The sequence below is a fragment of the Carcharodon carcharias genome, chromosome 39 (assembly GCF_017639515.1).
Source record: "Carcharodon carcharias isolate sCarCar2 chromosome 39, sCarCar2.pri, whole genome shotgun sequence".
In the NCBI taxonomy this organism is placed as follows: domain Eukaryota; kingdom Metazoa; phylum Chordata; class Chondrichthyes; order Lamniformes; family Lamnidae; genus Carcharodon; species Carcharodon carcharias.
This window is the reverse complement of record NC_054505.1, coordinates 1,797,257-1,811,172: the sequence shown is the minus strand read 5'-3', so window position 1 is coordinate 1,811,172 and position 13,916 is coordinate 1,797,257. Positions and strand designations below refer to the sequence as shown.

Below are 13,916 nucleotides of genomic sequence, written 5' to 3'. Positions count from 1 at the left end.
AGCAGGTCTGAGTTCTGAGAGAGCCAGAGATGAGGAGGAAGGTTTTTTTTTTTCCATACATTTGGTTGCTGTGATCTGGAAGATTTTGGTTTCACTGGCGCTGGTGATTCAGTGTGAGATTCAAAGCAACTTTCAAAATAGGGAACTGGTCATATCTTTGAAAAGTGAAACAAAAAACAGGGCACTTGGGAAAGAGCAGGGTGGGGGATGGGGGTTCTGGATTGGGAAAAATTGGAAGTGTCTTTCAAACAGCCAGTTTGGGCCGAGTGAGCACTTCCTGTGTCACAAATGTGCCTGATTCTCCGTGTAGCTTGGTCAATAAGGCCCCCCCCTACCTTTTACTGTGAAGTGTACCAGCTCGCTGAACTCTGAACGTAACCAGGTCCTGGTATCACTGAAGTACTTTCTATACTTGCACTTGTAGCTCTCGCGACCTTTCCAGGTTGTGTCTTGACGGATATGAATGACGGTGGTGTGGTTCTTCCCTTCAAAGTTCCAGTTCGTCAGTTCCTCATTTCGGTAAAAGTCACCATTGCAGTCGGTGAAGGGAAAGTGACAGGTGAGGGAAAATTCCTCTCCTGGAAGAATAAGGCTCGACGTTTGATCCATAGACAGGATGGGCTTGGGCAAGTCAACTGAAGAGCAAACAATATGTCAGACAAAATCGGAACCACCTTCAGCCCCTTATCATCCCTTATAAAAAACATTGACACAGAGAAACTAGTAATTGGAGTAGGCCATTTGGAAATTCGAACCTGTTCCGCCATTTAATATGATCATGGCTGATCATCCAAATCAACACCACATTCCCGCTTTCTCTCCATATCCCGTGACGGTGCGAAATTTTTAAAATTTATCAATTTATTTCTTGAATATACTCAGTGACCCGGCCTCCACAGAATGCTGTGGTACAGAATTCCACAAGTTGAAAACGCTTTTGAATTAAAAAGTTTTCCCTCATCTCAGTCCTAAATGGCCTGCCCTGTATCCTGAGATTGTGGCCTCTGGTTCTGGATTATCCAACCAGGGGGATCATCCACCCTGCATCCAGTCTGCCCAGTCCACTTAGAGATGTATACGTTTCAATCAGATCCCCTCTCATTCTTCTTAGCTCTAGTGGATGCAGGCCCAGTCGAAAGAGGAGTAAATGCACAAGCAATTTACCAAATTTGTCTTTGTCTGTTTTCACAGTTGATCCACCTTTTAATCCACCAGTTTTAGAAAACTTTGATTAATTAATTTTTATCCACTTAATTTTATTTTTATTGATTTATATTATTATTCGTTTATTCATTGATTTATCCCATTTGTATCCACCACACTCCTTTATTTTTAATGTTCTCTTTTTCCCCCAGCACCGTTCCCTCACCCACCCCTCTCTTCAGTAAGGCCATATGTTACTTGTTCCTTGTTTTTATTTCCAGATTGCGTTCTCCTGTTCTGCTGTTATCACATTCTGCTGTCTTACCTTAATGCCATGGTCAGCACCTCCTTTATTCCTTAACAATGCAATTTACACGCCATTTGTCCATTTGCCCATGACCCCTTTGTCAATCTCCACTTATCCCCACCTATCACTGGGCTTCTATTAACCTTTACCTGCCACAAACCCTCTTTAATAATATGAATCGCATCATATTTCCCATTCTCTTCAGCTCTGAAGAAGAGTCATATGTACTCGAAACAATAACTCTGTTTCTGTCTCCACAGATGCTGTCAGACCCGCTGAGTTTATCCAGCATTTTCTGTTTTTTTCCCGCAAAACCAGAAAATGCTGGAAATGCTCAGAAAGCCTGGCCAAAATATTTCAAGAGAGAAACATAGTTAAGGTTTCAAATCTGTGTTCTTATTTTTTAGAGTGAAAGAGTGGCAGAAATGTGTTGGATTTTGTATTGTTTAAGATTGGGTGGAGCAGATGGAGCAAGATCGAAGGTCAGCGGCAGGTGGGTGCTCAGGAGAGGTTGATAAAGATGCCATGGATGCAATACAAAGGGAGTGTTATTTGTCGTGATAAGGGCTGAAGAAGATGTTAATAGTGGGATGAATGTAAGAAAGCAGAATGTGTCAATAGCAGAACAAGGGTCAGCACTCGTGAAATAAATATATATGATCTAGTTTTACTTATTTTTAAAAATATATACTTATTTATTCTTTTAACATAAATATTTTTCTTCTTCAGCAGAGCTATGTGGACTCGAAACCCTCACTCCGTTGCACTCTCCAAAGATAGTGAGAGACCCGTTGAGTTTTCCCAGCATTTTCTGTTTTTCTTTTTAATTTTCAGATATCCAGCATCCGCAGTATTTTGCTATTACCTTAATCTGACATGCAACAGCAGGTTTGACAGAACCACACTTGTGCAATGTTCCTAGTGAGTCACCCTTGCTGCCTTCAGACTCTTATTCATTTCGGGCTGATGATGTGAATCGCAGCACCCAGTGGGAAATGGGCAATTTGGGGTCATGTGCCCTATGTAATGTCCGCCCATTTTTCCTACATTCTGACTTCAAATAAAAACCAAAATCAGGCGGATTTCCTAAACTGGTCCAGAATCTTACGGTAAAAACAAATAAAAAACTGCCGATGCTGGAAATCCAAAACAAAAACAGAATTACCTGGAAAAACTCAGCAGGTCTGGCAGCATCGGCGGAGAAGAAAAGAGTCGACGTTTCGAGTCCTCATGACCATCAGCTCTGTTGAAGGGTCATGAGGACACGAAACGTCATTTCTTTTCTTCTCCGCCGATGCTGCCAGAAAGTTGCGGTCCTGTCGCGGAGGGGGAGGGGCCGGATAATGCGACAAATCATTCAAAAGCCCTTTTACATCGCCGAGAATGGAAAATACCGCCGAGGGGAAGGGAGTACATGTCTGTCCATGATTGCGCTAGTGGGGCTGCTTTTAACCTGACTCCTCCGAAGGCAAGGCCAATGGCTAGTTCAGTGCCTGGTCCGATATTACTCCAGATGGTGCTCAATAGTGTGTACATTAGAGGCCGGTTTTACACCATCAGATTCCAATATGAAATACAAAGGTTAAAATTATCCCCATCCACCCCTGCTGGGCTGTTACATAACACATCAGCAGTGCAGCCCAGACCCAGCGTATGCATCCGACTCCTTCCCGGCAGACTCCCAGAAGAACGATGCAGCTGATGAGCCTGGAGTGGGATAACATCGGGCACCAAATGCACAGTTAAACCCGCAATCTTTAAAATTATATTCCAAAATTAAATTAAACTAATCCTAGTTATTGGGATAGATGGATTGTCCTATTGAGAAAGATAAAATAGGCTGGACATTTCTTCTCTACAGTTAAGGAAAATGATCGGTGATCTCATGCAAACGGACAAAATGACTCGAGGTCTCGACAGGTTAGATGCAGTAAGGGTGCTTCCCCTGGTTGGTGGAGCGAATGTTGCGAGGGCGGGGGGCGGGGGGTGGGGGGCGTCTGCGGGGTTCTCGTGTATGAGGAGACAGCTTCCGAATACAGGGCACTCCAAGTAGTGCTGAGGTGAGGAGGAGTTTGTTCACTCAGTGGGTGGTGTATCTTTGGAATTCTCTGCCCCAGAGGGCAACGGAGGCTGTCGTTGGGTAGATTTAAGTGTGAGATCGATAGATTTCGACATATTAAAAAGGGGCGCGACAATAGTGCAAGAAAATGATGCTGAAGTAGGAGATCAGCCCTGATCGCATTGAATGGAGGAGCGGTCTCAAGTGGTGAAAGGTCTATTCTTGATCCAATTCCTGATGTCCACTTAAGTAACGGTGCCTGTCTCTCATACAGCTCCACTGTTACAATAGAAATTAACTTACAAATGATTTTGATTTTTGTTTTGACTAATGGAACTAATTGTCTGCCATAGTTGCGAATTGGACACTCGGTTGGTAGTTCATTGTTGCTGCAATGTAGGAATCCGGCATCAGGTAATGTATTCATGACGCTCCAATATATTTTTTTCATTCATTTACGGGATGCGGGCTTCGCTGGCTGGGTCTGCAATGTTGCCCATCCCTAATTGCCTTTGAGAAGGTGGTGCTGTGCTGTTTTCTTGAACCACTGTAGCCTATGTGGTGTCTGTACGTCCAAAATGCTGTCAGGGAGGGAGGTCCAGGTTTTTGACACAGCGAAAGTGAAGGAACGGTGATACATTTCCAAGTGATGATGGTGAGTGGCTTGGAATGGAACTTAAAGGTCCTGGTGTTGCCTTGAGTCTGCTACCCTTGTCCTTCTAGGGGATAGTGTCGTGGGTTTAGAAGGTGCTGTCAAAGGAGCCTTGGTGAGTTGCAGCAATGCATCTTGTAGATGGTACACACTGCTGTTACTGTCCATCGGTGGTGGGGGGTCCCACTGTGACACAATCCAGGCGGCCACCACCAGTGGTGTACCAGGGCTGCTCTGCGGGCGGCGCTGTCTTCCAGATTAAACATTCAGCCCAGGCCCAGTCGTGTGGTGGTGAAAAAAAATGCTTATGGCGTTTATTTGAAGAGCAGGGTGTTTCTCCATCAGTGACCTATTGTTGGAAAATAATTTAGACTGGAAACAACTTAGGCAAAGTGCAAACAACAAGATCTGCCAAAGAAAAGGTAATCTGCTCTACACATCTTAACATATAAACATAGCATATGGGAGCAGGTGTAGCCAACTCGTCCCTTCCTGCCTGCTGCACCATTCAACATCATCGTGTCTGATCCGCTATCTCAACAACACGCTCCCACCCTCTCCAGGTCCCTCTTGACACCCTTAGAGTCCAGAAATCTATATATTACATTCTTAAATATAGTGAGCCACCTAGCCTCCACAGATTTTTTGGTAAAGATTTCCACAGGTTCACCACCCTCTGAGTGACGAATATAAGAAATAGGAGCAGGAGAAGGCCATTCGGTCCCTCAGGCCGGCACTGCCATGCAATAAGTTCATGGATGATCTGCCCCAGTCCTCAACTTCTCTTTTGTACCAGTTCCGCATAGCCCTCAACTCCCTGATATTTCAAAGACCTCCTTCAAATACTTTCAGTCATCTGGCCTTCACAAGTCTCTGGGGTCGGGAATTCCAAGCATTCATTACCATCTGAGAGAAAATATTCTTTTGCATCTCAGTTTTAAATGGGTGTCCCCCTATTTTGCAACTATGTTCCCTACTTCGAATTTTCCCCACTAGTAGAAACATCTCCACAACAGCAACTCTGTCATGCCACCTCAGAATCCTGCATGGTTCAAAGAGATTGTCCCTCATTCTTCTAAACTCAAATGAATAAAAGTCTAACCTGTTTTGCTGTTCTTGATAAGTCAGGAAGCCAAGGAGTTTCTGCTCATCTCACTGATAAATGGCTTACCCTGTTCCAGGAAATTGTGACCACTTGTTCTAAACCCCCAGCCAGAGGAAACGTCATCCCTGAATCCACATAACATACCTGAAATGTAGAGGAGCACAGGGTTTAGTGAGAGGGAGGAACTGAAATAAATCAGTTTTAGTAGGTAAATGGTACTGGTGGAATTGATGTGATTGAAGGCCGATAAATCCACAGAGCCTGCTAATCTGCATCCCAGAGTGTTTAAGGAAGTGGCCCTAGAAATACTTGATGCAATGGCATTCAACTTCCAAGGTTCTTTAGACTCTGAAACAATTCCTACAGATTGGAGAGTAGCTAGTGTAACCCCATAGCGGGAGGATTTGAGTACAGGAGCAGGGATGTCTCTAGGGTCTTGTTGAGACCACACCTGGAATATCGTGTGCAGTTTTAGTCTCATTATCTGAGGAATCTCTTGCTATATCTTGCTTAGACGGAGTGCAGCGAAGTTTACCAGACTGATTCCTGGGATGGCGGGACTGTCAAATGAGGAGAGATTGAGTCGGTTAGAATTATATTGACTGGAGTTCAGAAGAATGAGAGGGGATCTCATAGAAGCCTATAAAACTCTCACGGAGCTATAATGGAAAGATGCAGAAAAGATGCTTCCGATAGTGCGGGAGTCCAGAGCCATGAGTCACAGTCTGAAGATACAGGGTAGACAATTTAGGACTGAGATGAGGAGGACTTTCTTCAGCCAGAGAGTAGTGAACCTGCAGAATTTGCTACCACATAAAGTAGTTCATGCCAAAACATTGTACTTTTTCAAGAAGTAGTTAGATATAGCTCTTGAGGCGAATGGTGTCAAAGAATATGGGGAGAAAGCGGGAGCACAGTGTTGAGTTGAGTGAGTAGCCATGATCATAATGAATGGAGGAGCAGGCGCGAAGGGCCGAATGGCCTACTGCTGCTCTTGATTTATATGTTTCTATGTTTCAGTGCACTACAGGAGCAGGTTAAGGGGTGTGGGTGTAGCAGGAGAGTAGAGTTTTTTTAGTGGAGCTTATCAGAAGCGAAGACAGTAAATCAGAAAATTTCAGATTGTTTCAGGGTTTTCAGATGTGGGTAGTTATGCGCATTGATGTTCAATTCTGGGACCGCATATGTTCACTGTCAACATCAACGATTTCAGTACAGGTCTCGACTGTATGGGTAACACAATTGGAGATGTCACAAATGGGAAAAAAAAAAGGTAAAGAAAATAAGTCTGAAGAGTAAGTGAATACCCAAAGGATATTAATAAGAAACATAAATAATGACTAAATCACTAATTTATGATCATATGCTGGGGCGCATAGAGTATGAATAAATTAACAATTATGTGAATAAAGTATAAATAAATGGGGTGTGATAATATCTCATTAGCAATGGCATGGCTCGAGTTTTCTAATTAGTTTTAATCCTTACACAATGAAATACTTTCTGGGACAACATTTTATGAAATTAAGGTTCCAAACAGGGTTCAGGAATTTTCTAAAAGCTCTAATGAACTTGACGAAAAATCTTCCTGAATGAAGCAACAATTTCAAAGCGGAGTTTGGAAGTTGCAAGGTCACTGGGTTCAGACTGCCATGTTGGCATTCCGAAGCTGGTAGGATGGCGTCTTGTGCACTCCGTTATCTATGCCAGTCTCCAGGAAGGGCCAGGATATGACCCTCAACGTAATCTAATCTAAACAGCTGACCATGAACAGGGTAAAGAACAGGGAGCAATGGTAATCACCCAGACTATTTTGGTGCCTTCCTGTATCCACTGGTAAGAATGGTTTGAATACATGATTGAAACTAGAAAGTTTACAACTCTCCCAGGAGAAGGGTCTATTAACAGTTTTTCAGGCACAGGGGTGCAGTTAAGGTGAAGGGACCTGGTGAGGGATCCAGGTGAGGGTTCTGGTGAAGGCACTAATGAGCGATCCTGGTGAGGGTCCTGATTAGGGGTCCTGGTAAGGTGTCCTGGTGAGTGGTCCTGGTGATGGGACCTAGAGAAGGGTCCTGCTGAGGTTCCTGGTGAGGGAGCCTGGTGTGGGATCCTTTTGAGGTTGCTGTTGATTAAACCTGGTGAGGGACCTGATAAGTGGTCCTGCTGAGGGGACCTGGTGACGGTATCTGGTGAGGGGACCTGCTGAGGGGTCCTGGTGAGGGCAACTGGTGAGGGCAACTGGTGAGGGGACCCAATGAGTGGTTCTGGTGAGGGAACATGGTGAGTGTCCAGATATTGTGTCCTGCTGAGGGGAGCTGGTGATGTGTCTTAGTGGGGGGACCTGGGAAGGGATCCGTGTGAGGGGATATGGTGAGGAGGCTTAGTGAGCGGTCCTAGTAAGGGCACCTAGTGAGTGGACCATGTGAGGGAACTTGGAGGGGAAACCTATTGCGGGGAACTAGTTAGGGGTTTTGGTGAGGGGACCTGGTAAAGGTCCTGGTGCAGGGTCCTGTTAAGTGAGCTTGGTGAGGAGACCTGTGTGTGAGATTTGTGCGGGGATCCGGTGAGAAAGCCTAGTGATGGGGCCTGGTGCGGGTGCCAGGTAAGGGGTCCTGGAAAATTGACCTGTTGACTGAACCAGGTGCGGGGCCCTGGTGAGGGGTCCTGGTCAGGGGCCCCGTTGAGGGGACCTGCTGAGTGGACCTGGTGAGTGACATGTTGAGGGGTCCCGGTGAGGGGTCCTGGTGGGATTGCAGTTTTCACTATGCAATTGCCTTCTTCAGATGGGCGAAAAGGAGAAGGTAGATAGAAGGAAGAGCTCTCTATCACTTGGAGTACAGAGCTGAACGCTGTTATCACCAGCTGTTATTAACAATAACTTTCCGTCTGACTGTCCCCTGGTATCAGAGAAGTGCTCTCAACTGTCACGGGTCATGTAACTTATCTGTTAGTTATTTCCCGCGACATATCTAAACTGCTGCTTCTTAAGAAAGAAATAAACTTAATATTGGGGGTTAAGGTAAATATTATGGCCATATGAAAAGCGAAAATACGATTTATCGATTATAATCTATAATGAAGCTTTTTGATATTGGAGGCTGTGTGGAAACCCAGAACAAGGGAGAAGAATCTGTTTCCTCGAAGAAAGGGATGAGGTGGAATTTCTTCTCGTGGAAGAGCGTAAGTGTATGTACTTCATTTTTCCCCCCAAGGAGCAGTAATGGTTGCATTAATGAATGTGTTCCACCCTGAGTTGAACAGGATTGACCATGGAATTAGAGCTCATGAGGTTGAAGATGTAGGACATTGATTCCGCATCCACGATCAGGGCAGCTATAACAATTATAAATGTCCTTTTCCTGTTGCTATTTCTTAACTCTTTTGTTCTTATTTGGAGGATAAGTGTCAGCATTAACTCGTTTCATATAACCACGTGTGTCATGTTGTAATCTTATGGTAACTGCTGATTCAACAACAACAGACTGACTGAAAAATTGCAACACTGAAATGTCTTTCCCAATGATCAGCCATGGTCATTGCTTAAACAGCACCTGGCCAGTTGTCCTGATCCCCCGTGTTACCAGTTACAGCAGAACAATTTAACACAATAATCAAGGGTTTAGTAAGGATTTTGCTTTCATAGATGAATTCTTATTTGTGTATTGAATGCAGTACCAGAAAGGCTGATGCAAACGTAAACAGCCAGCATTTTTACTTTAAAAAGGAAATTGGGCAAATACTTGACACAGGTTACATTCATGAGGGTAAAGGGAGGCAGGGAAATGGCAAGGGAGAGCTCATTCTGGTACAGGCTCTGGAGGGATTAGCCGACTGAGAAAATTACTGGGGAATGGGTCTCACTGGGCGAGAGCACAGGCGACAGTGTTGAAAGCAATGGAAGTGTTTAAGTAAAAGTGATAATTGTGGAGATTGCAGAATAGTAGAGGGATAGGCAAGGGGGTTGTGGAACGCTGTGTGTGTGGGGGGGAGGTTCGGAAAGAGGCATGTAAAAAGCATGTAGGCTTCATAGGTAGAGAGGGAGGGCGAGTGAGGGGTCATCGAGGGATTTTAAAAGGGGGGTGAGAATTGTAAGGTTTGGAGGAGGCTACACTTTTAGGCATGGAGGGGGTGAGGACGGGATTTGAACAAAAGGATGAGAATCTGAAAATCAAGATGCTGCCCGAGAAACAATGTGGGTCTGCGCGCACAGGGAGGAGGTGAGGGGCGAAGTTGCAAGGAACGAATTAGAACAGGGGCGGGTGGCATTTAACTGTGGGAACTGAAAGTTAAGTTGAACCCAAACTTGCAGTTTAAAATCGAGGCTAAGGACAAGAGCATCAGAAATTGGACGGGGCTGGACTGTTCGAGTTAAAAGCAAATAAATGAGCAGGGGAGACTTGATTTACAATTCAAAAGCTTTAGCATCTCATATCAGTTCGCAACGTTTAAAAAAATAATAAGTTATGATTGGAGTTGCAGCATTTAAAAATATATAACGTTATAATTGAGTTGGAACTTCCCCAATTCAAACTTTCTTCACCAAAATTTAAAGTGAAGCAAACACATCACTTCCCTGTCCCTTCGGTTGTAAATGATCAAACCAAGAGAGATTTACTGATCAGCAGCAGGCTGGAGGCAGCTAAAATCTGGAGAAAGGAGTTCAGACCATGCACACGCATTGGGAAGCAATCTCCTGCTGCCTCTTTCTCTGGCTGAGCCTCGGGACTAATGATGAGACGGCTCAGATGTTGTGAAATCGAAAAAAAGTGGCCTGGATGTGACGTGATGAATCAAATCAGAAATTAATCGAAAAGTGGAAGAGGAAACTGACAAATGGCTTCAGTAAGCACGGCAGAGTAGGGAAGTACCTGGGGGTAAGGCCCTTTGATGGAGAAGCACTGTCACATGCTCTGAGGTTCTTAACAGACCTCACCAGCCCTTCATGTGGACCCTCCCTCCCACCCCCGCCCCCCCACCCCACCCCACCCACTCCTCTAGGCTTGTAAACCATTTGCCCCTTATCTCCAACCACCACCCACCTCTTGGTGAAATAGACCGAGAGGGCAGTGGTTGCTACACCGGGTATCCCCGTCTGTTCAGCACCTCTGTGGACGGAGAGACGAGCAACAGAGGGCTGGATTGTACTGCTATTGTTGGGTTGAATTGGTATTCCTCTGGAACCACACCTAAGGGCTGATCTACAGATAGCTTGGCCCCCTGGGGAATATCCCTGTAATTGAACAGAAAGTGAAGTGATGAAAAGTTTACAGTGAACTGGAGGAGGGTCAGCATGTTACAGAATGCGTGGATTGGGAAATATCAACATGAGGACGAGAATTGTAGGGGCTGGAGGAGGTTTACAGAGATAGGGAGAGACTGTGTGTAGGAGGGATTTGAACAGCAAGATGTCACTTTCAGGGGCTGGAGGAGGTTATGAAGATAGGGAGGGAGGGATTGAGGGAGGGATATCAACAGGATGATTAAAATTTGAGAATCGACATGTTGCCCGAGAACCACAGACGGTCAGCGAGCACAGGGCGGGGTAATGGGCAGACAGCACAGGAACTAGTTAGGAAGGGGGCGGATTGGGTGTGGGGGCGATGGCTGAGAAATGGACGAGCTGAAATTTAAGGAGGACGAGTTGAAAGCAACGAAGAAGTTTAAAACCTAGGCTTTGGGCAGGAGCATGAGAAATTGGAGTGAGCTGGAGAGCTGGAGATAGAAATAAATAATTGAGCAGGGGAGACTCGAATTAAATTTCAAGAGCTTTAGCATCCCAGATCACTTCATAAAATTTTAAAAATCCGAAGGCATAATTGCTTTGCAGCATTTAAGACTATATTACGTTATCACTGAGTTTGAACTTGCCCATTTCAATTTTCCTTCACCAAAATTTTAAGTGAAGTAAACACATAACTTCCCTGCCCCTTCTCTTGCGTGAACGGAATGCTCAAACGAAGGGAGACTGACTAATCAGCAGCAGGCTGGACACGGCTACCCTCTAGAGAATGGCATGAAGACCATACTTAGGCATGGGAAAGCAATCTCCTTCTGCCTCTTTCCCTGGCTGAACCCCGGGACTAATGATGAGACGGTTCAGATATTTTGAAATCGAAAAAGTGGCCTGGATCTGAGTTGATGAAGTAAGTGATACATTGATCAAAAAGGGGAAAAAAACTGACGAATGGCGTTACTATGCAATGCAGAGTAGGGAAGTGCCTGGGGATGTCGTTGTGTGATGGAGAAGCGTTGTCACATCCTCTGAGGTAATATTCTGCCCACACCAGCCCATCATCTGGACGTGCTCCAGGCTTGTAAACCAATTGCTCCCATCTCCACCCACAGCCCTCCTCTTGGTGAAAGGGACCGAATGGGCAGTGGCAGCCACATCACGTATCTCCATCTGTTCAGCATTTCTATGAATGGAGAGGCGACCAACAGAGGGCTTAATGGCACTTGTGCTGGCAAGTCAAATTGGCATTTATCTGGAACAACACCCAAGGGCAGGACTACAGATACATTGCCCCCTGCGGAATGTCCCTGTAAATGAACAGAAATTGAGGTGATGAAAAGTTTACAATGTAATGTAGGAGGGTCACCATGTTACAGAAATAGGAATGTGGAGATTCGGGGAAATTTGAACAGGGGAATGAGAATTCTAGGGGCTGAAGGAGGTTACAGAGATAAGGATGGAGGGGTTAAAGGAGGGATTTGGACAGGAGGATGAGAATTGTAAGTGCGGGGGGAGATTATAGAGATAGGGAGGGAGAGGGGAGCGAGTGTTTTGAACTCGAGGCTCGAGGGTGAGAATTGTAGAGGCTAGAGGAGCTTACAGAGATAGGATGCGACGGGTTGCAGCGCCATGGACGGGTTTGAACAGAATGATGAGAATTATCCGGGCTGAAGTAATTTACAGGTACAGGGAGGGAAGGGCTGTAAGGGGCCATGGAGGGATTTCAACAGAATGATGAGAATTTTGGAGGCTGGTGGAGGTTGCAGAGATGGCGAGGGAGGGGGCGAGAGACTATGGAGTGATTTCAATAGAAGAAAGAGAATATTACGGCTGGAAATGGTTACAGAGATAGGCAGGGAGGGGGTGAGGGATGGATTTGAACAAGAAGATGAGAAATTGTGAATCGAGATTTTTCCCGAGAATCGGTGTCCATCAGCGAGCACAGGGAGGAGGTGAATGGCGGCGTGGCCAGGAATGAGCTGGAAAGTGGCATGGGGATGTGGAGGGGGTACGGTGGCAAAGAATTGAACGAGCTGAAAGTTAAAGACGGCAAGTTGCATCCAAGGAAGAAGTTTAAAATGGAGGCTGAGTTCAAGAGCATCAGAAATTGGAGTGAGCTGGAGAGCTGGAGTTAAAAACAAATATTTGAGCAGTGGAGACTTGAATCACATTTCAACAGCTTTAGTATACCAGGTCACTTCATAAAGCTTTAAAAATCCGAAGGCATAAATGGATTTGCAGCATTTAAATATATATTACGTTATCATTGATGATGAAGTTCTCCATTTCAACTTTTCTTCATCAAGATCTTAAAGTGACGTAAACACATAACTTCCCTGCCCCTTCTGTGTGAACTAAAAGCTCAAACGAAGAGAGACTTACTGATCAGCAGCAGACTGGCGAATGGTGCTCAGGCCACACACAGGCTTTGGGAAGCAAACTCCTGCTGCCTCTTTCCCTGACTGAGATCCGTGTCCAATTATGAGACGGTTCAGGTGTTGTGAAATCGAAAAAAGTGGCCTGGATATGACGTGATGAATCAAGTGTTACATAAATCAAAAAGGGGAAAAACGGACGAATGACGTCAGAATAGGGAAGTGCCTGGGGATGTGGTTCTGTGGTGGTGAATCGTTGGCACATGCACTGAGGTACTAAGATGCTCTCACCAGCCCTTCATTTGGACACTTCTAGGCTTCTAAACCACTTGCCCTCATCTCCACCCATGCTTGGTGGACGGGACCGAGTGGGCAATGGCAGCCACATCGCGTATCCCCGACTGTTCAGCATCTCTGTAGACAGAGAGGCGAGCAACAGAGGGCTGAATGGCACCTGTACTGGCACGTCGAATTGGCATCCCTCTGGAACCACACACAAGGGCGAACCTGTAGGTACATCTGCCCATTGCGGAATGTCCCTGTATCTGATCAGAAACTGAGGTGATGAAAAGTTTACAGTGAACTGGAGGAGGCCCAGCATGTTACAGGAAAAAGAATGTAATGAGTGGGGGGCATTTGCATAGGAGGATCAGAATTGGCCGGGCTGGAAGAGATTATAGAGATAGGGAGGGCTATGGGAGCGAGGGATTTGAATTAGAGGATGAGAATTGTAGGGGCTGGAGGATATTTCAGAGGTAGGGAGCAACGGGCTGCGGCACCTTGGACGGATTTGAACAGAAGGATGAGGATTTTCAGGGCATGAGTAATTTACAGGTACAAGGAGTGAGGGGTTGTTTGAGTCCATGGAGAGATTTCAACATAAGTATGAGAATGTTGGAGGCTGGAGGAGGTTACAGAGATAGGGAGGGAGGGTTCGATGGAGGGATTTGAACAGGAGGATGAGAATTGCAGGGGCTGGAGGAGGTTACATATACAGGGAGTGAGGGAGGGGCCATGGATGAATTTTTAACAGGAGGATGTG

At 45.5% G+C, this 13,916-nt stretch overlaps 1 long non-coding RNA gene across 1 annotated transcript; it reads right to left on the bottom strand.

The window, feature by feature from the left end:
* Positions 1-594: 594 nt before the first annotated feature.
* On the bottom strand, positions 595-12,983 carry LOC121273092. Its single transcript, XR_005941945.1, has 3 exons — positions 12,882-12,983; positions 5,264-5,410; positions 595-635 (listed from the first exon to the last, which is right to left on the bottom strand). It is a non-coding gene; the product is annotated as an uncharacterized LOC121273092 (long non-coding RNA).
* Positions 12,984-13,916: the final 933 nt, after the last annotated feature.